A 24,303-nucleotide genomic window follows, 5' to 3' on the forward strand; every position below is an offset into this window, starting at 1 on the left:
GTTGGGATATGTTCATTTTTAATATAATAAACTGACTATAAACCCGAGAATTATAACAAATTGAGGTTTATTTGAAAACACAACATGTTTCGTCGAGATTGACTTCATCAGGCATTAAGAACATAGAAAGATATTAAAAGACACTGAAATAAACATTGAGACACTCTAAAGCTATACAATTATAAAGTCGAATATAATAACTTTATAATTGTATAGCTTTAGAGCGTCTCAATGTTTATTTCAGTGTCTTTTAATATCTTTCTATGTTCTTAATGCCTGATGAAGTCAATCTCGACGAAACATGTTGCGTTTTCAAATAAATCTCAATTTGTTATAATTCTCGGGTTTATAGTCAGTTTATATTAAAAATGAATATATATATATATATATATATATTTATGTATCTCCCACACAACAAATTTGAAATCCATATCAATACTGTGTGTGTGTGTGTGTGTGCGCACGCGCGCGTGCATGTGTTGGCAAGGGGAAAAGTTCACGTTAGAAGTAATTTACTTTTATATCATAACATGTTTTCCCGATTGATAAAAATTGATATTTCATGAAAAACAGAATTTGAGTATTATGAGATAACATGAGCATCTTCTGTTCAAGATTACTCTGTTAGTATTCAAAAATTGCATGTTCATAATAGTAACTGTTTTCTTTCTTTCCCATTAGAAATAAATTTGATACTAACAATAATAGTTCTCATTTTATTCGTTCTTCCTGAGTGAATGACAATAATAGAATATTACATTATTGTTATTATCACTTATACTGTTATTATAGAATACAGTTTATATTATGATAACACAATAAGTTTTCTAATATAAATCGATACGTACATGAAAAACATTCCTTTATCCCACATTTAGTAAAATATTACTATTACTACTAACAACAGCAACAACAACAATAATAACACTATTTTCTATGTTCTATATTCTGAAAGTAGTCATATTTCTTGTTTTTCTTTTCAAGTAATGTAAAACTTGAAACCTGGTGGGTTCTAGGACGAACAGTGAAACTCTTCCAAGTGTTACTTTTGCGTTTGCTAGTCTTGGAAAACTGAGGATTTCATAGCTCATCCAGAAAACTTTGCTCTGTAAGAACTGTGACCATGAGATTTCTGAAACAAAAGAAAAATTATCCCGGTTTCATTCATTTTTAGAAATTAGGCTCTTCCCAATGCAAAACAAACAAATTTGGGGGTGAACATCCGTTTTTCACATATGAGATACATCATCCATAGTATATGCCTCTAAAGCAGATGTGAGGAGAGCGCAAGTTTCCTTCGGTTAGAAACCCTGGGTTTGAAAACTATGTAGTACTATGAGAACCTGCATCAGGGGTTTTCCACCGAAAATAAATTAGAGATGATGGCCGAGATTATACGAAGATGATGGCTTTTCCCTAACAGAAAATCGTGTATTTAAGCAAACAGGCAATTGTTTTAAATTAATTAAATTAATTGTTATAAAGATCGAACAAACAAAGAAATTACTTAGACGAAGTCCGACGATCTTAGGAGGTTCATAATAGCTGTGATGGTTTACTCCAGACTTCTCACGACTAAGTTCCTTGATGATCTCCAAGTGGAAGTATCATCAATTTCGTGAAATAGTATCTGATTGGATTTTATCAGAAAGAAGAACGTGTCAACGATCAGTAGGATCGTGTATAATGAACTGGATGACAAAGTAGCAAGTAAGATTTTATGTAGAACTTTCCTATATGTGAAATTTATGACAAAGATTGCTGATTTTATAGTTTGTTAGCAGTAGTAAAGACAGAAAGTCACCCTTCTGAGTAATTGTGAAATAGTTTGCAGAATTCTGAGAAATTCGCTAATGTTGTATATTGAGAAGTGAATTGTGAGTGAAAGTTTTAGTTAAGCCTAATGTTGTCTATAGTCTGATTTAAATTAATTTAAAGTGAGTCTAAGTCTCTTCAGTGTCTGATTTATGTATGAGCATATTTATGGCATTAGTCATTAAGCTTAAGAGAGAAATGTTTAATTAATTGAGTGGAGAGCCAGACACATGATTTACATTGTTTCCATGTCATTTTGTTGAGTAAATTAGAGCCAGATAAATTTTTTTATGTGTAGTATTAACCTTTATATGTATCTTGATTTAGCGTGAATAAATTGTTTTGTTTGTTAAATAACTTGCTTGATTCTGCCTTACCAATGCACTTCTCATAAAAAGATAGAACCTGTGTTACCGTAAAAGTAAGAGTAACTACGACTGACTTATAGCAAGATTAAAAACGTTGCTTGACTTAGAACTGAATTTTTGAGATATTTCCGTGTTGTGCTAGGCATTTCTCTTGCATGTATAGGAAAGATATATAATTCCTCCACGCGATCTCTGATGGCGCAGTCATAAATACAAATAAATTTTCAAAGATCAGTGTGAGAGAAAGCCAGCAAGTTAGACAAGGGAATTGGCTCCAGCCAGAGCCAATTCCTAAACTGCGTACACATGAAGTAGCATAGTTACGACCTTGAGGGGGGGGGGTTAAATTGTTAGAACTAAAAGGATTAAAGGTGACAGACTATTTCAAGCAACAAGATTACACTCGGCATTATGACAATAAAAATAAGTTAAGTGAATAAGTAAAAGAAGATAAGTAAAAGAAAAAATATTGAATATATATTTCGAATTGAATTCAATGAAATAAATTAATAAATAATAACTATATTTTTTACAATGGCACACCAACAGGATTTAATCCGCATTAATTAATTAGTCAAATCATGGATTATATGAGAAAGTTTTGGTAACGAATCAGGCAGTTACGGGGAAAAAAATAATAATTTTGTTACTTTGAAAATTGCTACTTTGAGAATTAAGTTTTTATATGGAGTGTGAAATTACAAGTATTAATCAAACTAATAGTGCAACAATGAACAATGTCGAATTCTTTCGAACCATAAATCCTCAACTTGTCATTCCGCAATTTTCTGGAGAAAAAAATGAAGACGTTTTAGCTTTTTTTTTTAGCTTCGTCGAAGAGCTGAGAAAAGTTGGAAGGTAGTCAGACTTCCAACTACTTATCTTGGTCAGGAGCAAACTTGTCAGAAAGGCCAAAAGCTTCTTGTATTAATCCCCAATACTGAAGGATACCTTAGAATACTCAAAGTTTAAGGAAACCTTGATTTCCCAGTTCTCCAGAGTAAGAAGTCTAGGCCCAAATCTCTGGGAATTACAGAGATGTGCTCAAAAGAAGGAGAATGTACCCAAGTACTATAAGCTACTGACAATTGCCAACAGTCTAAGCGTTCCGATAGAGGATAAACCTCACCTCGACTGGGCGGTGTTTCATCAATTTAGGTTGGGGTCAAAGAAGAACTGAAAGAGACAGCCTACGAAAAGAAAATCACAAATCTTGAGGAATGTTTCCTCGCTGTGAAAGAGAAAGAAGAGAGGCTTGGAGACATTTGTCCTGCTTCTACTAGCAGCCACATTAATGTTATCAAAAAGGCTAATGAATCCTCTTGCGAAAGCAAGAGCGAAAAGGGCTCAAGCACATGTAAGGGCAAGTCAAATAAAGATCAAAATGAAAGAGAGGGAGATAGAGAAAGATCAGTCAGCATTAATCAAGTAACTGACAATACAATGAATGTCCCGAAAGAAGTAGGACCTACAAACATGGAAGAGTTCAGTACAATAATAAGACAGGAGGTAGAAAGGCTATAACAGCCTATGATGGATTGACTTCATGCTGTTATATACCGCAGTTGGTGGCAGTGACAGCAAAGACCTCTGAATTAACTTTACCTCAACCAGAGAGGAATAATGAGGTAAAAGACAGAAGGGAGCCTCCCAAATGCTTTGTTTGCAATAAATATGGGCACATGGCTCGCAACTGTTTTAGAAACAAAAGACCCTCCAACGGAAATGTTAGATATGAGTCGAATCTTTTACACACTCCTCATAATTACGCAAATAAACCATGGGGAGAGAGCACAAGAATAGAGAACACCAAAGAAAGTCTAAGATGATCATAAAAGGAAAGGTACAAGGATCCCCTTGTGAAATATTACTTGATAATGGTTCCCAGGCTTCTGTCATAACTGGAGATTATTTTAAAGGAATAAAATCCCATATATGGAGAGGCATTTCTAAACTAAGGAAACCAATCAGATTATCAGGAATTTCGACATCTGAGATTTATGCGACCAAGAAAGTAAGAATGAAAATATATTTGACAGAATTTAATTCGCGTGTTTGGCAAAAATTGTTGGGCCTCCCTAGGACATCTTGCCCTAGCATGCAAATTATTTTAGGAACTAACTTTCTGGAGAGGCACAAGTTCTCTTGCGACTTTTCCAGAAACGAAATGTTCCCAATGGGTAATAAACGGTCAGGAAAAGGGAACCATAAGTTCAGAGAGAATGCAGAATGAATTGCCTGAGAGAGGTAAAGAAGAATATCGAAATAATCATACTGATCCCTCAATAGTAGCTTCAACATCCAAAAGGAACAGTCAATCTGAGACCTACCACATATCAAGTGTCAAACTAGTGAATGACCAAGGTGAAACGGGAGAAAATTTAGGGGGAAGGTAATCAATAGGCAGTCGAAGTAAACGTAGTGGAGAGACATAGAAGATCCAGAAGTTCCTATAACAAACAGAGATGGAACAGGCAAAGAAAAATTGAAGTTGATGTACAAACCCAGTGGCAGTTTAATTACGCCCATATCCTCTGTTCACTTTTTATGCTAAGAAGAGCAGTAAGAGGATTGTTAGGTTGGAATTCAGCTATAGCTACAAAGGATGCACACTCAATAACTGATTGTGAAAGTTCTATGAGTGAGCATAACGGAAATTTATTTAGGTTCAAAACTTTAGAAGATAGGAATAGGTTTAATCATGAGAGCACATATTGAAACGAGTTTCAACGTGAGGTCAAGAGAAAAATTTTCAAGGGTAAAAATAAAAATTTGCAGTCGGGTCTTCTCCAGAAAATATGCAGGCAAGAGGTTTTAAAAAAAATTTTTTAGACAGTAAGCCTATCTCACACCATCGAAAAAGTTGAAGAATACATCTACCTCGGCCAGTCCATAAAACTGAATAATGATATATCAAATGAAATAGCAAGGAGAAAAAGAGCTGCTTGGATAGCCTTCAACAAAATAAAATCAACAATTACAAACCGAAACATAGACATAAGAGCCCATCTTTTCAATAGTCATATCTTACCAGCATTAACATATGGAAGTGAAACATGAAACAACCTTAAAAGAAGAACAAAGCTTAATAACAACTCAACGTGCAATAGAAGGAAAAATATGCAATATAAACAAAATAGACCACGTAAGACACACAGAAATCAGGAAGAAGTTTGGACTCACAGATATAATAAAAACAATCTACAATGGCAAAAGAAGATGGGCAGGACATCTCGCCAGAATGAGAGACAACAGATGGACGGTCAGAGTTACAAACTGGTATCCGAGAGATACCAAAAGTGGTAAGACCCAATGATTAAGAAAGTTGAAAGAAAATGGAGAAGAAAGGCCCAAGACAGGAATAGCTGCACTCTTTACGACCTGCAGTCATGGAGAAATCCGGACTGAAACCACAGGTCCATCAAGGTAATCAAGGTAAAAGCCTATGTAAAATCTTGTATAGAAAGAAATTTAGAATAAAAGTTTTTTTCTATACAGATTTTACTTGGGAAATATAAATAATATGATATACTTCTAATTTTATCAACACTTAACTCATTTATGCTGTATTCAACCTGGAAAAATGTTAGAATTAATTGTTATAAAGATTGTATAAACAAAGAAATCACTCAGACGGGATTATAAATGTAAGACCTGAGGCTAGTGGAACTTGCGAAGGTCAACGAAAAATGGGGTTTCCTGCCTTAACTCAGCGACTGCAGAGTGGTGGAGAAGACCCCTCCAAGAAACTCCGGGAGATTTAATCTGTAGGAGTTTCAAGGTCGGGAGAGCAGAATAAAAGGGGGAAGAATCGAGGGAAAAAAGACTTGACTTGGACTTGGCTTTCTGTTCGGCTTTTTTCTGTTCCAGCTCTCACTACGAGGAGTTTCCTGTGTCCTGTCTTTCCAAGCACGGGGGATCCATGAACCGCCAGCAGAAGTCCGACGATGTTAGACTCCAGACTTCCCACAGCTAAGTTCCTTGACGATGTCTGTGTGGAAGTATCATTGATGTCGAAATAGTGTCTGATTGTGGATTTTATCAGAAAGAAGAATGTGTCAATGATTTCTAGGATCATGTATAATGAACTGGATGACAAAGTAGCAAGTAAGATTAACTTTCCTAGATGTGAAATTTATGGCAAAGATTGCTGATTTTATAGTTTGTTAGCATACAGAACAGTTGTAAAGGTGGAAAGCTGTACTTCTAAATACTTGTGAAGTAGTTTGTAGAATTCTGAGGAATTAGCTAATGTATATTGAGAAGAGAATTGTATGTGAAAGTTTTAGTTAAAATAATGTCTACAGTCTGAGTTAAATTAATTTAAAGTGAGTATAAGTCTGTTCAGTGTCTGATTTATGTATGAGCATATTTATGGCATTAGTCATTAAGCTTAATGAGAGAAATGTTTAATTAATCGAGTGGAAAGCCAGACACATGATTTACATTGTTTCCATGTCCTTATGTTGAGTAAATTAGAGCCAAATAAATTTTTTTATGTGTAGTATTAATCTTTATATGTACCTTGATTTAGCATGAATAAATTGTTTTGTTTGTTAAATAACTTGCTTGATTCTGCCTTACCAATGCACTTCTCATAAAAAGATAGAACCTGTGTGACCTTAAAAGTAAGAGTAACCACAATTGACTTATAGTAAGATTCAAAACATTGCTTGAGTTAGAGCTGAATTTTTGAGATATTTCCATGTTGTGCTAGGCATTTCTCTTGCATGTATAGGAAAGCTATACAATCCCACTATGCGATCTCTGATGGTGCAGTCGTAAATACAAATAAATTTTCAAAGATCAGTATGAGAGAAAGCTAGAAAGTTAGACAAGGGAATTGGCTCCAGACAGAGGCAATTCCGAAATTCTAAACTACGTACACGTGAAGGCATAGTTACAACGTTGAGAGGGGTGGGGGATTAAATTGTTAGACTGAAAGGTAATTCTCATAGACAAGTTTATACGTTGGTTATGCATTACTAAATCACTTAAGGAATTGACAACGTATATAAGAATATACATTAAATTACACTTTAATAAATATTTCTGATATTTCGGCAGCGTCACGTTGCCATCTTCAATAGGAACTTACAAAAACGGCACGTGCACGTATTCACTACAACACAGTAACTGAGAATGAATTGAGGAAGCTACTGTTCTCCTAAAAGTCCTGATGGTGCCCCTTAGTGGGCTATATAGGTGTTCTTGGCCGTTGGGCTGAAGGTCTGCTGATGTAAGCCTCCCAAATTTGGGGCAGTCTCATGCAACCAAATTTGTTGAGGTTTGGAGAGTTTCTTAGGGGGGGTGGCTGAGGCCGATTCCATGAATAGTCTTTCGAATATGAACTTGCTACGGTGTATTATTGTAGCTGTCTTCCACCGTATTCTGTGGCGTGTATCCAGAGCATGGTCTGCAGGACCCGAGTGGCTGTACTTGTATGTAGTCCGGATGAAAAGAAACCAGATGTAGTCCTTGTGTTCCAAAATTTTGATAATTGCTGTCCTGCCTGTTTGGGCAAAGTATGACAGTTTACAGCTGCAAGGGACCTGGAATACGCCAGGTAGGTCCAGGGGAAGTGGTTGGTCTTTAGTGGAGCGGATAAGGGATGCCAAATTTCTGTACGGTCTGTAACAGGAGGTCAAGTCATCCACACTCTTACCCAGCTTCCAGGGATGACCTCTTGTTCTGCTTCCTCTAGCCAAGTGCTGAAACATTTCCACAGCAATACTATAAAATTCTTTAAGTAACATAAATGTTTCTATCAATTCCTCCTTTTTCGCCTATCAAGCAACTTTTACAATCAGCAGACCCTCAAGCTATCCTCATGGGGGGGGGGGAGTATTCTACAAACCACTCACCTCTGGATCATCTCCACTTTCTGATCCCCAAAAACCCAAAGTGAAAGGACCTAAACACAATAATCTAGATGTGGTCATATTAAAGCTTTATAAAGAGGAATGATAACTTCCTTATCTCTGCTTGTTAGTGTGTTCTTCAATAACCAAATAATCCTGTGAGCTATGATGGCCACTTAAACAATATGCCCTCTAAACTTCAACTCTATCTACTACTACCTCCAAATCCCTGGCTTGACAATTTCCTGGAGTACAGTTCCCTCAATGTAGCACACAGCTTGTTATCTTTGTATCCCAAAAAAGGCATACCATTACACTCTTACACATTAAATAGACATCGATGATTTTTTTAACCAACACTGTCAGCCTATGCAAATCATGCTACATGATCTATTACCCTACTCGACTTTGAATCATCAGAAAACAACTGAATATCTCCCTTCAAATTATTTCCTATATCATTTATGTACAACTTAAACATCAGTGGTCCAAACACATAGCCTTGTGACACACCACTAGTCGCCTGCCTTCTCTTCCTCCATATACCACTTTTTGTCCATTAGCCACCCTTTTATCCATTCCCATTTGTTACAGTTTGGGTAATAGAATTCCATGTGGTATCCTGTCAAACGGTTTTGCAAAATCCAGCAGTATCATCGTGTAGACATTCCCTTTATCCAACTCAGCTGTCATCCTATATAAAAAGTTAATAGATTAACTTTTAGAAGAAAGTTAATAATGGTGCTAAACTCAATCAAATTCATTGGTAATGCCAGCAGCAACAAAAGGAGGTTTCTCCAGAAGTATCCATGACTTTAGGCCAAAGGATCTGCTATGAAATGTGAGTGGCAGAATTCATACTAGAGGTCAATAATTAATTAGTGGATCTACAGCTAATTCACTGCCTTCACTCAAAGTAAAATGAAGTAAATACAACGGAACAACAGTAATAACTGACTTTTATCATTCTTTTTTGGAACATGCTACATATAAGTATAATACGTTTAGTTTAATTCTTTATCCAAGTGTAAGCAAACAAAGTATGCGCCTGAAAATATCTTCAGGACTGAAGTAAGGTGGTGCAACACCAGGCAACTCCGAGCAAAGGTGGACCAAGCTCTCATCACTCCTTGTCTCAGTATCTCCCATAATGCAAAGTACATCTCCTTGCGGACATGCATTAAGTGAAGGGCCACTACCCAGACCGGTTTTGACCTTTATTGAGGTCTCATCAGTGGGAGGCAGACCCAAACGTGGAGATACTAAGGCAGAAGCAATAGGAGAGGTCATATTTACCTATATGAGTTACCAACAGGTGTACCACCTTATTATTGAATTACTCTGGATTTAGAGGAAGATGTTTGGGACTGCCAGACCAGTTTCGACCTTTATTGAGGTCTCGTCGGTGGGAGGCAAAGCAAACGTGGAGATACTAAGGCAGAAGCAATAGGAGAGGTCATATTTACCTATACGAGTTGCCAACAGGTGTACCATCTTATTATTGAATTATTCTGGATTTAGAGAAAGATGTTTGGGTCTGCCTCCCACTGATGAAACCTCAATAAAGGTCGAAACCGGTCTGGGTAGTGGCCCTTCCCTTAATGCATAGCAGTATTCACGTCTGCAAGGAGATATGCTTTGCATTATGGGAGATACTGAGACAAGGAGCGATGAGAGCTAGGTCCACCTTTGCTTGGAGTTGTCTGGTGTTGCACCACCTTACCTCAGTCCTGAAGATATTTTCAGGCACAAACTTTGTTTGCTTACACCTGGATAAAGGATTAAACTAAATTTATTATAGTTTAACCAAGTGCAAAATAAACTTCCAACATCTTTCTCTAAATCCAAAGTAATTCAATAATAAGGTGGTACACCTGTTGGCAACTCATATAGGTAAATATGACCTCTCCTATTGCTTCTGCCTTAGTATCTCCATGTTTGGATCTGCTTCCCACTGAGAAGACCTCGATAAAGGTCGAAACCGGTCTGGGTAGTGGCCCTTCACTTAATGCATGTCCGCAAGGAGATGTGCTTTGCATTATGGGAGATACTGAGACAAGGAGTGATGAGAGCTTGGTCCACCTTTGCTCGGAGTTGCCTGGGTTTGCACCACCTTATCTCAGTCCTGAAGATATTTTCAGGTGCAAACTTTGTTTGCTTACACTTGGATAAAGGATTAAACTAAATTTATTATAGTTTAACCAAGTGCAAAAAAATAAATAAATATACAAACTTCCAAAAAGCTACATATAAGCTTGCTTCCACCCCAGAGCACAGAAGCAAGATGTCTATAAAGTTCATAAACACAATATAAAATAATGAAGGACTAGTTTTCTAGCACAAGAGAGAGAGATCCATCAACATCGAGGGGATTGTTGGTGTCCAAGCAAGTCAGGATTCTTCTGATGTATTTCTGGCAAAAACAAAGGAAGGACTGAGATGCTCTTGATAAAGTGGGAGGTACTACTGACTTGCTCATTTCTGCAGGAGCCAGAGAGGAATGATAGTAGAAAGGCAGCCTGATCTTCAAATTGTTATAACAGTGCTTATCAGGATCTTTCTACAGTGAGCTTTGTTAAGTTGGCTGAAGATGATTAGTGCAAAGATGCTGTTTTGTCTTCAACAATCTCTTTAGCTAAGTCTGTACTGATCATGACTTTGGTTCGAATCTGGATTCAAATCCAATCTAGAATTGTAAAGAACCTTTAAAAGGACTATTCAATTGAAGGTGAGTTAGCCAGTCCAATAAGGAGGTGGCACAGTTTTTTCTTCCCAAAAACTTGAATTTTTCATCCCTCAAAGCAGACATATCAGCCAGAAGAATACACACAATTAATACTTAATACACTGGTCTTATAGCCGTAGCTTCCTTGACTTTAACTCCAAAGAACCAAGCAGTTAATAGTCTTGAGACATTTTTGATAAGATAATTTTTTTCCCCCCTTGGACTGACTTGGAACACCTGCTGAAGAACAAGGATGTTATGATCTTCAAATCTATTAAGATTTATTTTACTAGACTATTATTGGTCAGAGAAAACTGAATCAAACGAGAAGAAAGTGTAGGAAATAAAGGTGTTGTTCCAATTGTCAACACTCTAAGCAGATGACCACAGTAATGATCTGTTCAGGTTTCATGATTTTTCACAGTTAAAAAAGTTAAAAATCTTACTCACACCAAAGATTGACAGAAAATATTCCTCTAGTTAGTTACCAGAATCAGACTATAAAGGTTTCTCTTCCAGTGATCTAGTCTCAAGGTAGTTATTATGAACTCAGGGTACTTTATTAGTACCCTGAGTAGTTATTACTTTACTCAAGGTACACAAGCACCCCTGAGTAAAGAACTCTGCTTAATATCACCTTAGATATTATAATTAATACTTCTTTTCTTAATAATGTGATCCATATAGATTTAAATAATAGTGGATATAGTGTACAATCCTACTTACACCAGAATCAACAACACTGTACTTATGCAACCTTCAATTCTAACTGCCAGTCCATGAGATAAATGAAACTATATATCACTTAATGTAAGGCTCTACACAGATTTAGTGAGTGTACATACTTTATTTGGTCTCTGAAAATGTTTCCCAGATTATCTTATCACTAACCACCCACAGTACTAAAACATACGTAGGTCATGGGTGGATTTCACCTAAAAAAAATTATATCTGGATGTTTTTTTTTAAATCAACGAAAGTTAAACAGAACCTCATTAAATTATCATGATTTTAAGAATATCTTTCATGTGAATCCATAAGATTTCTCCAGATTATCATTCAAAATCTTCCCCAGAACACTTTTTCCTAGTATTTTCAAGTATGCCTGCATATACAAGTGGAAGACTGAAAAGTTCTGATATAAAAAGAGAAATAAAACTGAATGTGAGAATTACAGAGGTATTTCCCTACTGAGTGTTCCTGGCAAGATCAATGCAAGTATACTTGAGAAATGGTTGAGAAGAATTGTGGAAGAAAAGCTTGGTGAAGAACAAGCTGGATTCAGGCCAAATAGAGGCTGTCAGGATCGGATCTTCACTTTATGACAAACAGTCGAGAAAGCATGGGAACATAACAAAGATCTGTATTTAAGTTGGGGTGCTTAAGGGTCAAAGCTGTATAACTGAGAGGAGACCTCCACATAGCCTCTAAAGGAATGCGGAGAACCGACCAGGGCTTCTGACCTAATGTCCAATCCTCACCTTCTCGTGGTGCACCCTGTTGGGTATCTACTTTGATACTGAACGAACGAGGATGGGCTGGCAATTTGGGATTTAGCCGACCAAATTGTATTCTTATTGGTTAAACCAAAATAAAAAATGATGGTACAACATGACAAAATTTCATGCCGGCTGGGGCGTCGCCCGGTTAAACAAGGCCCCCGTTGTTTTCGCCAGGGAACCAGGGCGAAGAGCGAAAAGTCAGCTACTGGAACAAATCTGAAAACAAACCCCAACTCAACATCACCAGAGTTAAAGATCGGTACTATCAACGTAAGAAGCCTGAATGGCAAAGAAATGGAGCTAGCTGAGGAATTAGATAAGTACCAGATCGACATAATAGGGGTGACTGAAACAAAAAAGACCAAAACTGGTGAGATCTTTCTGAGCAATAAATACAAAATGTTATATTCAGGCAATAACAATCAAGGAAAAGAAGGAGTAGCCATAGTATTCAACACAAAATACGAGGCTAATCTTCTTGAATGGCAGTCAGTCTCAAGTAGAGTAATGTGGGCAAATATGAGAATGGGGAACTGGACAATGAGACTTATTTGTGCCTATGGTCCCACAGAAGGTTCTACTAAGGTAGAAGTGGAGGAATTTTTTGAGGCTTTAGAAAAAGCAACTGACACAATGAAAAAGGAAAAGTTGGTCCTTGTTGGGGATCTAAATAGTAGAGTAGGAAATGATTGTGAGACATACAAAAATATTTTGGGAAAATTTGGAGAAAAGAGCAAAGCTAATAATAATGGCAAATATCTGTTGGATTTCTGCTCAGGACATGGACTGGTTATTACTAACACCATGTTCCAACATAAAAATGTGCACAAATTCACATGGAGAGAAGAGGCTAGGAATAAGAAAAGTCTCATTGACTATGTTATTGTTGATAGTGATGTTTTCTCCCTGGTGCAGGACACCAGAGTGTACAGAGGATTTGAAATTGGAAGTGATCACTATTTAGTCTTGAGCAGGATAAAATTGAATTTCATATTGAAAAGAATAACATGTAAGAAAGTTTTAAAGCGAATAAAAGTTGAGCAGCTCTCAGATGTAAACTGTAGACTAAAATACAGAAATATTATTGAAAAGAAAATGAAAGAGTTTGAGAACAGGAATCAAACCTTGGAGATTCAGTGGCAAACTCTGAAGGAAACATTGATTGATTCTGCCAGAGAGGCATGTGGTGAGGTTGTGTGCAAAGATAAAAAAATCAGAACTCCCTGGTGGACACAGGAAGTTAAAGAGGCAGTGAAGGAAAAGAAGAAAGCATATCAAAAGTTCCTGGCAAATAAGTCAGCTTTTACTCTTACAGAATACAGAGACAAATGTAAGAAAGCTAAACAGTGTGTAAAACTAGCTAAACAAAAGTCATGGGAGGACTTTGGCAAGAATATAGAAAATAAATATCAAGAAGGTGGCAAAATATTCTGGAGGTTGTTGAAGAAGCTTAGGAATGGAGGAAAGAGTGCTGTAAAAGGAATTAGAGATGATAAAGGTGAAATGAAAACAGGAGAAAAAGATATCCTTGAAGTATGGAGTAATTACTTTGAAAAATTGCTAAATGAAACAAGCAGTGATGACAGCACAGTGATAAAAAACACTGACCAGGCATGCAGTCAGGAATACATATCCATACTTGAAGTAGAAAAAGCCATCAAAGGCTTGAAATGTGGAAAGGCAGCAGGAGTAGATGATATTCGACCAGAAATGCTGAAGTATGGTGGTATAAGAGTCTTACAGTGGCTGCACTGCATAGTTCAGAAAGCCTGGACAGAGGGACGAATTCCCGATGATTGGAGTAGAGCTCTCATAGTACCCATATATAAAAAGGGAATAAAACTGAATGTGAGAATTACAGAGGTATTTCCCTACTGAGTGTTCCTGGCAAGATCTATGCAAGTATACTTGAGAAACGGTTGAGAAGAATTGTGGAAGAAAAGCTTGGTGAAGAACAAGCTGGATTCAGGCCAAATAGAGGCTGTCAGGATCAGATCTTCACTTTACGACAAATAGTCGAGAAAGCATGGGAATATAACAAAGATCTGTATTTAAGTTTTGTCGATTTGGAAAAGGCATATGACAAGGTGCCAAGAGAGAAGCTATTCAATACGCTGCAGTTATATGGTGTCAATGGGGCATTATATCAAGCAATACTTAGTCTTTATTTGAGTTGTGAGTCAGCAGTTAGAATTGAAGGAAGTACAGGAAGATGGTTTAATGTTAAATCTGGTGTGAGACAAGGATGTACATTATCCCCTCTGTTATTCATTATCTATATGGATCACATTATGAAGGAATGTGGTATTAAACCTGATATCAAAATTGGAGATGTTAATGTCAGTTCTTTGCTTTATGCGGATGATGTTATACTTCTAAATAAATCCGCTACAAGTCTGCAAGATTCTCTGACTAAATTGAATAGCTGTTGTAATAGATATGGTATGAAGGTCAGCAATAAAAAGACAAAGACAATGAAAATAGGCAGAATCATTGAAAATGTCAACTGTGTTGTGAATGGAGAACCTGTGGAACAAGTAAAACATTTCAGCTACTTAGGCACAATTTTTGCTGAAGATGGTAAACTAAATATAGAAATAGACAACAGAATCAGCAAAGCTGGTATCGTGGGAAGTCAATTGAATAAATTCATATGGAATAAGAAAGAAATTAGTCGGAACACTAAATTAGCTGTATACAAGACTGTGTTCAAACCAATTTTAACTTATGGATCTGAGAGCTGGGTCAGAAGTAAAACACTTGACCAAAGACTAGAGACCGCAGATATGAGAGTCCTGAGAAAGATTAGAGGCGTGAACAGATGGCATCAATGGCAATATCATATTAAAAATGAGGATATTAGGAAAGAACTTGACATTGTCAGCATCCAGGAATGCGTTAGCAGAGCTAATCTCAGATGGTATGGTCACTTAAATAGAATGGGAGAGGAAAGATTAGCAAAACAAGTGTTCTCTGCCAGGTTGGCAGGAAAACGACCCAGAGGAAGACCAAGATATAGGTGGATTGATACGGTACAAAGTGCCTTAGACGATAGAAATATAAGATCTGATAATGTTGGAGTCTTGACAAGTAACAGACTGATTTGGAGGAAAATTGTAGATAGGAAGTTAGTAATGATTTAATTTTTTCATGTAGTACTGTCATATCCTGTACACCCCTTGAGGGTACATGGCAGGAATTTGATGATGATGATGATGATGATGTATTTAAGTTTTGTCGATTTGGAAAAGGCATATGACAAGGTGCCAAGAGAGAAGCTATTTAATACGCTGCAGTTATATGGTGTCAATGGGGCATTATATCAAGCAATACTTAGTCTTTATTTGAGTTGTAAGTCAGCGGTTAGAATTGAAGGAAGTACAGGAAGATGGTTTAATATTAAATCTGGTGTGAGACAAGGATGTACATTATCCCCTCTGTTATTCATTATCTATATGGATCACATTATGAAGGAAAGTGGTATTAAACATGATATCAAAATTGGAGATGTTAATGTCAGCTCTTTGCTTTATACAGATGATGTTATACTTCTAAATAAATCCGCTACAATTCTGCAAGATTCTCTGACTAAATTGAATAGCTGTTGTAATAGATATGGTATGAAGGTCAGCAATAAAAAGACAAAGACAATGAAAATAGGCAGAAACATTTTCAATGACTGTGTTGTGAATGGAGAACCTGTGGAACAAATAAAACATTTCCGCTACTTAGGCACGATTTTTAATGAAGATGGTAAATTAAATATAGAAATAGACAACAGAATCAGCAAAGCTGGTATGGTGGGAAGTCAAATGAATAAATTCATATGGAATAAGAGAGAAATTAGTCGGAACACTAAATTAGCTGTATACAACACAGTGTTCAAACCAGTTTTAACTTATGGATCTGAGAGCTGGGTCAGAAGTAAAACACTTGACCAAAGACTAGAGACTGCAGATATGAGAGTCCTGAGAAAGATTATAGGCGTGAACAGATGGCATCAATGGCAATATCATATTAAAAATGAGGATATTAGGAAAGAACTTGACATTGTCAGCATCCAGGAATGCATTAGCAGAGCTAATCTCAGGTGGCATGGTCACTTAAACAGAATGGGCGATGAAAGATTAGCAAAACAAGTGTTCTCTGCCAGGTTGGCAGGAAAACGACCCAGAGGGAGACCAACATATAGGTGGATTGATACGGTACAAAGTGCCTTAGATGATAGAAATATAAGATCTGATAATGTTGGAGTCTTGACAAGTAACAGACTGATTTGGAGGAAAATTGTAGATAGGAAGTTAGTAATGATGTAATTTTTTTCATGTAGTACTATCATATCCTGTACACCCCTTGAGGGTACATGGCAGGAATTTGATGATGATGATGATGATGAATACTTTTTTTACAAATGGACACAATAGAAATTCTAATCCAATTACCTAGAATTTAATCTTCTGAATTATGCTGTTTAACTTTTTCATTAAGTGTTTTATGAATCATCTACTGCAGTTGACTATACACATTTCCATTTTCTGATGGCTTTTTTTCCAGTAATGAAACATACACACAACTGCATTCCTCCAGGTAATTTTCTATAATAGAAATTTCATCTGTTACCTTTAATCATTGCCATTTATCATTATCATCAAATTACTAATATGTAATACTGTGGGGAGGACCAAATATTATGATAATAACACATGAAAACTATACATCATTAACTTCCTACTGACAATTTTCCTGATAGATGATAAATTAATCTATTATCTGTCAGGACTCCAACATCATCAGATCTTTCGGCATTGTTTACTTTATCAATCCAAGAAAATCTTTAAGGCATTGTTTACTGTTCTTTAAGGTCTTTAAGGCACTGTTTACTGTATCAATCCACCTAGATCTAGCCAAGTGCTAAAACATTTCTCCTATAAACCTTTTTCCTGTCATACTAACAAAAAGCCACTTCTTTTGCTAACTTTTATAACCTCCCATTAATACTTCTTTTCTTTATAACAATCCATATAGTTATAAATTTAGTTATAAAGGCATTGTTTACTGTATCTTTAAGGTCTTTAGAGCACTGTTTACTATATCAATCCACCTAGATCTAGCCAAATGCTAAAACATTTCTCCTATAAACCTTTTTCCTGTCATACTAACAAAAAGCCACTTCTTTTGCTAACTTTTATAACCTTCCATTAATGCTTCTTTTCTTTATAACAATCCATATAGTTATAAATAACATTGAACATAGTGTACAATTCCTAGCTACATGAGAATCAACATGCTGTAATTGTACAACCTTCAATTCTTACTGCCAATCTATAAAATAAATGAAAGCTATGTAAGGCTCTACACAGAATTATGCGAAATGAGCATAAGTTTAGTTCACATAATTCTGAATGCTATAAATGTCAAGTTCCTAATATCCTCGTTTTTAACATGGTTCTGCCACTGACGTCATCTGTTTAATCCCCTAATTTTTCTCAAACTCTCATATCTGTAGTCTCTCATCTTTGATTAAGTGTTTTATTTCTAACCAAGCTCTCAGAACCATAAGTTAAGATCTTGTTTGAACACAGTCTTTCGCACTAGTTTAGTATCCTGACTTCCTACCACAGCAGTTTTGTTAATTCTTTTTTTTTTTCCATGCTTAATTTTCCATTTTCACTAAAAATTATATTAAACTGTTTATGTTTACAGTGTTGCTGACTTTCTTAAGTTCACGGGATAACACAAGGAAAGGAGTGAATAATGTTTATTCAAAAACCATATATTTCAACCTGTAAATTACAGGTCATCATCAGTGAGGAAATCACCTGGAATTTGACATTTAGACATGACTTATCAATTAATCAGTGCTACAGTAAAACTTTTCCATCTCGGTTTGAACATTTCTGGTTGAATATTATCCTTCAGCTGCTTTTCCACACTTCAGGTTTCTAATGGCTTTTTCTAATTCTAATTCTGAGGTTTCACAATTGTCACTAAAACATTTTGCCACTTTCCTGATATCTAAAATAAATTTAGTTTAATCGTTTATCCAAGTGTGTGCAAACAAAGTTTACGCCTGAAAGTATCTTCAGGACTGGGGTGAAGTAGCTTGCTCCACCTTTGCAAGGAGTTGCCCGGTGTTGTACCACTTTACCCCAGTCCTGAAGATACTTTCAGGAGTAAACTTTGTTTGCACACACTTCGATAAAAAATTAAACTAAATTTATTATAGTCTGACCAAGTGAAAAATAAACTGTCAGCATCTTTCCTGATATCTGTCTTCTATATTCTTACTTAAACCTTCCCATGACTTTCATTTAGTTACTTCTGCATATTGCTTGCTTATATTTTTCTCTATAATCTCTTCGTTCACATGCTGATGTACTTGCCAAGAACTTTTGACATGCTTTCTTCTTTTCCAAAATTGCCTCTAACTTCCTGAGTCCACTATGGAGTTCTGCATTTTTCTATTAATGATGACAACTTCATCACATGAATGTCTGCTGAATCAATCATGTTTTCTTCATGATCTCCACAGAGTAACTCGTTTTCAAACTCTTCCATTTTTACTTGAATAATATTTGTATATTTGACAACCATGGATGGAGGTTGTAAGAAGAATTCTAAGCAGATGCAATTAAATATCACGGATTTGCTCCAAATCTGTGATATTTAATGTGATGCCAGAAGTGAATAGAGGCAGGGAAATCTGCAGTTCAAAAGAAAAAAGTTGAATAAATTTACTCATCGTTCTTCAACTTACATTACACATTTACAATCACTGTATACCACGTTTATTCTGTATTATGTAATCAATTCAGATGTATTATTTATATTCAGTGCAATAAAAAATACTATCTTTCTTCCTTTCTTTTTCAATAACTCAATACTTATGTTTTTGCATTCTGAAAATATCGAAGAAGTTTCCATACATTTTCAAATCAAGATAAATCAACCAGGTTTCATATAGATGGAAGGAAAATGTCCAAATTAAAGAAATGCAAATCACTGTTTGATGGAAAAGGATCAGAATTTTAATCCAATGACATGAAGAAGCTTTATAAAAGTTTCTTTCAGCTCTTCATCTTTTTGAAGATGAAGAATTAAAAATTGAAGTGCAACTGAAATGTGAAATGGAATTTATGAATTGTAGAATGGTTTTCAATGATGAAGTCTACAAACACTGAGATATCAAGTAATAATAATCTTTGTCAAATTATGTTAATGAAGTTATCCTTCATAATCCTTGGGAGAATGATATATGTGGAAAGCTGTTTAAGTAGATTGAATACAAGAAGAGAATAAGAAGCTTGTTTGATAAGTTTGGAGATAACATATGTATAATTGTTGACTTAACTATTGTCCAACATAGGTAGTAAGTTTTAAAAGTTGTCATAACCTATTTGTCGACATAGCTGCTGTGTAACTTAGCTGCATCCTTAAGTGAATGAAAGACAATTATTCCACTAATTATGCCTAATATGTAAAAGAGAGAGTGGCATTATTTTTTTTTTTTTCTCCATGAATAAACAAAATTAATACATTAGTTTTAGGGTTACAAATAGAAAACTATACTGGAACTCCTATGTCTGCATGATAAATAATCACTCATGAAGACCAAATCTGTAAAGACACACAAAAGACCTTATATATGCATCTACTGTATATCTATTATTATATCATCATAACGTACACATATCTATTATATACCTAATATATGATCTCTCAATTATTCAAACCTTCAAATGACTGAATCATCATTTAACCAACTTTTTGCTAGTTAAATGAAGTCAGCATTTTTAGTACAGAATCATGTAATTGTACCTTCAGTTATTTGACTGGCAAACTGCTTTCCCACTGTGGGTCAATAACTGAAAGATTTCTCTCTCTCTCTGTCTGTCTGTGTGTGTGTGTGAGAGAGAGAGAGAGAGAGAGAGAGAGAGAGAGAGAGAGAGAGAGAGAGAGAGAATATATAGAAATGATTATGCATACTTGTGATAATCCCAATCATGAAGAAGAACGCCATCAGCACAATTGAAACAATTGGTGACTTCACATTTCATCATTTTCCATACCTTCCGGAATGACTTAATGTGGAAGCTGGAAGGAAAAGAGAGAAAGTACAGCTGAAGACTGTAATTTTAGGACATAAGCTATTTTATTAACACATAATATTTCATATAACTAACTCAGCACATTTCATATCAGGTGAATTAACTTTTTGTTCAGTTAAATTCAGTTTGATAATTAACAAATTGCTTTTTACAAAAAAGAAAAAAAAAAGGAAAGGATCACTTGTGTTAAATATTTGCATTCGTAAAATTTTCGGCTAGGTTTTATAACCATTATCAATACAGTTATAGGAAAACTCTAAAAAGAACAACAATTTAATTGAAAGTATGTGATATTATGTGCACTATACGCTGTAGGAGAACAGCTTCATCTGCATTAATAGATATGCAAATGAATTACAATAAATTAATTTAGTTAATTATTTTTAAATATAAGCAAAATTTTACAATTAAGGAACACACGAATGGTGAGTATTAGTTAATATAACTTCCCAAAATTGAAAAGGTTTTAGACATTAGCTTCTGTTCAGGTTAGGGTTGTGGATATGTGCTTCACAGCTTTCTTTGTAAAGTCTTTCAAAAAAAAAAAATTATTTTGTGTAACATTTTGGTTTTTTGTTCCACTGAATCCTGTGTTTTGTAGATATAGCATATGGCTTGCTAAACTGGATTTATTGGGTTCTTTAAGAGAAATGTATTCTTGAAGTTCTTCAAGACGAATCTGTGCAGATGGACCAGTTTCTTCATTCTGTAAACTCCAGGATAAGATAGGATAATATTTGTCTTTTTGTGAGATAAAGAATGTATTAAGTTTGTAAACTGTATTGAAAGAGACTTGTACGTTAATCTGTCGAAATAATCTTGCTATTTTTTCTGAAAGTCCCTTAACGTATGGAATACAAATTCTGGCAATTTCTTCTTGAGGAGGGTTAGGTCAAAGGACATAATTACTAATTATTTTTTTGATAGTTTTTTCATTACAACATGAGCAATAAAGATAGTTCTAATAATGAACAGTTCTTTGTTCAGAAGAGAACACGAAGAAAAAATTTTATGAGCTTCGTCAACTAAGGATGATTACACCATATTTCTGACAAGGGTTATGATGAGAGCTAGAATCAATGTATTTACCAGCATGAGTTGGTTGACATAGAATGAGAACATCCAAAAAAGGAAGACAACTGTTTTTTACTTTCAGGGTAAATTTGATTCTTGTTTATTGAATTAATGTTTTCAAGAAATTCATGAAGACCGGGCAAGGAAGAGTACTACAGAGCAAACACATCTTCAACATATCTCTACCAAACTAATGATTTGGGTGAAAAAATATCCAGAATACATTGTTCGAAATGTTCCATAAAGTAATTGGGTGGAGTTAAAGAAAGAGGAGATCCCATTGCTATTCCTTCTATCTGTTTATACAGTTTGTTCTGGAATCTAAAGTAACCTGCATTAATGACAGAGTCAAATAATTTTACGATATCAGGAGGAAAGTCTTCATAAAGCAATTCAATCATATCTGTCAGAGGGATACTGTCAGTTGCGAATTATCAAGTATACAAATATTATTCAAGAAAACATTAACAGATTCAACTAGGAAGGAATGTGGTGATGTCTGCGAGGATGAAAAATCAGAAATTCTTAGAAAGTAAGTCAGTATATACCCAAAGATAATATACAAAAAACTTTCAGAACTATATGTAAAAGTAGCTAAACAAAAGTCACGAGAAGACTTGATAAGAATCAAGAAGATAAATATCAGAAATGTGATCAAATGTTCTGGAGTCATTTACTAAAATAAAGAGCCATAAGGCTCTTTATTTTAGTAAACGAGGTTCAGCGATGCAAAAATTATAAAAATCAAGTAGATATTAAATCCAGCATTATTTCAAAGCCGAATACAGAAACTATAAAAGTCGTCTCTGAAGAACCAGTTTGACACAGCTGTCAGGCCAGTGAAACCTTATCAAAATGGACCAATAAGAGGCGAATACATGGATGCTTGGGCATAACATAAGGTCCGACTAGGACAACTCGTAATGCCGACAAGAGTATTCCAATGAGCTCTCTGGTCAAATTTCATACGAAACTTTTATAGTTTATTCAGCTTTGAAATAATGCTAGATTTAATATCCACTTTGTTTTTATAATTTTTGCATCACCAAATTGAAGTCTTGACTCTTTATTTTAGTAAATACCTTTACGTGCTGACTGAGAGTTCGCTTACGAAAAATACACCTCTCCTGCGTTTCAAGTTCCTTAGTATTGAAAGAGAATTTTTGCTCTCTTAAGGTTTCTGCTTGGTTTCTGATGAAAACCAACCAGTTTGAAACAGCTGTCAGGACAATGAAACCTTATCAAAATGTACCAATAGGAGATGAATACACGTATGCCTGGGCATAGCAATCGTGTCTCCTATACGGTCCGGCTAGGGCAACTCGGAAATGTCAGCGAGCATATTCCCATAAGCTCTCCGGTCAAATTTCATGCAAAACTTTTTTAAAGTTTCTGTATTCAGCTTTGAAATAATGCTGGATTTATTATCCACTTGATTTTTATAATGTTCTGGAGGCTACTGAAAAGTTAGAAATGGAGGAAAGCATACAGTAAAAGGAATCGCACATGATAGACGTGACATGAAAACAAACTATAGATATCCTGAATATGTGAAGTTGTTATTGTGAAAGGCTATTTAAATGAAATGAGTAGTGGACAAGAAAAAAAAAAGTGGCAGAAATATTAAAGTGAAATGTAATCAGGAACACATCAATAATTGAGGCAGAAAAAACTAGCAAAAGCCTGAAATACAGAAATGGAGGTATAAAAGTTTTACATAGTTATACTGCATAATTCAGAAAGTCAAATCTAGGCTAACTGAAGTAGAACTTTCATAGTTCCTATCTATAACAAGAGAGCCTCCGTAGCTCAAGTCAGTATAGACAAAGCCCTTTGGTCGGAAAGACCTGGGTTCAATTCCCATCCATGATGTGAGGAACCTTTACCTGGTCTCTTTTGACTAAAGGTAATTTAGCCAGCTTTTTAACCCAGAAAACTCGGGATTTTCATCCCTCAGAACAGGCAAACTGGATGATCTACAGTCATAAAATACATAGGTAAACCCTCATTAGGAGGGTTCAACCAGTCCTAACGGACGGTTGAGAAAGGGGGGGGGGAACCCCACATGAAATAAATAAATCTATAAAAAGAGAAATAATACTGCATGCAAAAATTACTGAAGAATTTCTCTACTTAGTGTTCCGGGTAAGATTTATGCAAGCATATTTAAGAAGTTAGGAAAAATTACTGAAGAGAAGCTTGGAGAAGAACGAGTTGGGTTCAGGTCAAACAGAGGTTGAATCAGATTTCTGCATTTTAATAAATTACTAGGAAATTGTGGGAATGTAATGTAACAAGGATCTGTATTTAAGTTTTGAAGATCTGGAAAAAGGCATACTAGATACTGAAGAAATTATATTCTTATTTTAACACTTCACCCAAGTGTGAATGAACAAACAGAGCTTGCCAATAAATCTTCACAATGTAGAGGATAATGACTTAAAATCAATTGTTACAGTATCCCATAATGCAAAAACCTTATGGGAAGTGTGAACACCCAGACTAGTTTTGACCTTTACTGAAGTCTTATCAGTAGATGCTAAACTAAGAAAGATGCCAGGTTAAATCAATGCAGGTCATATACTCATGAATCAAAACATCATAACCACCTACCTAGTAGCATGTTGACCCTCCTTCAGCCAAGATAACTTCTTCCACTCATCTTAGTACTGACTCCACTAGACTATGGAAAGTATCCTAAAGTATGCTGAATCAACTAGACAGAATACCATCCCGGAGGTCAGCAACTGAGCGAGGAGCTGGCATCAACATGTGGCTGTTGTTTCAAGATATACAAACTTCAAGCCATGTGATATTGCTTTGCTGGAGGAGTCCAGATCCTTTGGACCA

The 24,303-nt window shown here is 35.5% G+C and overlaps 1 long non-coding RNA gene across 1 annotated transcript in view; it reads right to left on the reverse strand.

The window, feature by feature from the left end:
* Positions 1-858: 858 nt before the first annotated feature.
* Positions 859-24,303, reverse strand: part of LOC150104531 (uncharacterized) — a 77,719-nt gene continuing 54,274 nt past the window's right edge. Inside the window, exons 3-4 of the long non-coding RNA XR_016548601.1 lie at positions 20,258-20,365; positions 859-1,132 (exon numbers count right to left, since the gene is read on the reverse strand). This is a non-coding gene — a long non-coding RNA (uncharacterized LOC150104531). The remainder of the gene's footprint in view (positions 1,133-20,257; positions 20,366-24,303) is intronic.

This window comes from Typopeltis vanoorti, chromosome 7 (genome assembly GCF_054136105.1).
Source record: "Typopeltis vanoorti isolate ZY-2024b chromosome 7, IOZ_Tvanoo_1.0, whole genome shotgun sequence".
Lineage (NCBI taxonomy): Eukaryota > Metazoa > Arthropoda > Arachnida > Uropygi > Thelyphonidae > Typopeltis > Typopeltis vanoorti.